Raw genomic sequence first — 1,598 nt, 5'->3', positions numbered from 1 at the left:
AGATTTAGCTTTAAAATGTTTTAATACAACTAAATAAAGCAGTCCGTCTTCAGGCCACGAGTGGTCTACCGGGACCACTCGACCGCCGTGTCATCCTCAGGGGAGGATGCGGATAGGAGGGGCGTGGGGTCAGCACACCGCTCTCCCGTTCGTTATGATGGTATTCTTGACCGAAGCCGCTACTACTCGGACGAGCAGGTCCTCAGTTGGCATCACGAGGCTGAGTGCACCCCGAAAAATGGCAACAACGCATGGTGGCCTGGATGGTCACCCATCCAAGTGCCGACCACGCCCGACAACGCTTAACTTCGGTGATCTCACGGGAACCGGTGTATCCACTGCGCCAAGGCCGTTGCCCACAACTAAATATGTTCTTAAAAAATTTCGTCGTCTATTCCGAGTGTTTCAAAAACGACTTTGCAAATTTAAAAATTCATATAAATTTATTGAAATAAGATATAGAGCTGGGTTTAGTGTTATTTTGTAGGGAAACACATTAAGTTTTTTACCTTAAACTAAAGATGTTTGTGTGGCTTCCGTTGGTTACCCTGCACACATCCTATTGGAAGTCAATTTCTTCCGAAACTCGCTGTAGCATTGCAGGTGTAACTTGCTCAGTGGCGGCATAAATTCTTGTTCTAAGTCCAGACAGAGAAGCCGGTAAAGGAGATACAAACACGATATGAATCCCCATTTTAAAGAAAAATTAGAGTGGTGTCAGGCATGGGGAACGTAGGGGCCGTGCAACTGGCGTATCACGGCCAATCCGCTACGGTCGCAGGTTCGAATCCTGCCTCGGGCATGGATGTTTGTGATGTCCTTAGGTTAGTTAGGTTTAACTAGTTCTAAGTTCTAGGGGGCTAATGACCTCAGCAGTTGAGTCCCATAGTGCTCAGAGCCATTTGAACGGCCAATCCATTGACCTGGAAAGCGGTCACTGAGAAAACCCCAGGCGTCAGCTACGTAGTGGGGTGGTGCACCATCTTGCATGAAGTAGGCATTTCGTTCTTGGTCCTCATCGATCTGTGGAAATTGTTGTAACATATCAAGGTACAATATCTCGTTGATGGTTCTCTCACGGAAAAAAAGGCGCCGTACACTTAGTTCTTGCTCCATGCACAAAAACATTTATGCCACTCATAAATTGTAGGCCTACTAGGAGGATCTTTAGCGTACTTGGTACGGAAATTACGCTTAACTGTTGTCACCGACTTCGATTCTTCAAACCAAAACACACAGCTAGTACGCTTGGGTCCAGTGAAGGCAGTCATCTTTAACGCAACGGCCGCTAGAGCTCCTTACGGTACGTTTCGGCACTACCGAATTATGAGAGACAGAACTTGATGAATTTCGTTACAAATTGACACTGCAATAACCTGTGTAGGTACTATGAGTTAATTTATATGAATTTTCAAAGCTGTAAAGTACTTTTTGAAACACCCTGTATAACCACCTTGGACGCTGAATTTCCAAAACCAGTGAAATACGTCTTTTTTTATTCCTGACAAAGAATTCGGAAACAAATTATCATACATTAATTTTAAAAAATGCTTTCATAATTAAGTAATTTCATAAAATTTTTCGTCCCCCTATTCACT

General features: G+C 44.1%; 1 pseudogene; it reads right to left on the bottom strand.

The window, feature by feature from the left end:
• Window positions 1-239: 239 nt before the first annotated feature.
• LOC126204850 (5S ribosomal RNA) lies at window positions 240-357 on the bottom strand (annotated as a pseudogene).
• Between the last annotated feature and the right edge of the window lie 1,241 nt (window positions 358-1,598).

Source organism: Schistocerca nitens, chromosome 9 (genome assembly GCF_023898315.1).
Source record: "Schistocerca nitens isolate TAMUIC-IGC-003100 chromosome 9, iqSchNite1.1, whole genome shotgun sequence".
NCBI classification, from domain to species: Eukaryota; Metazoa; Arthropoda; class Insecta; order Orthoptera; family Acrididae; genus Schistocerca; species Schistocerca nitens.
Note: the sequence above shows the minus strand (reverse complement) of the source record. Positions and strands in the feature narration are given on the sequence as shown.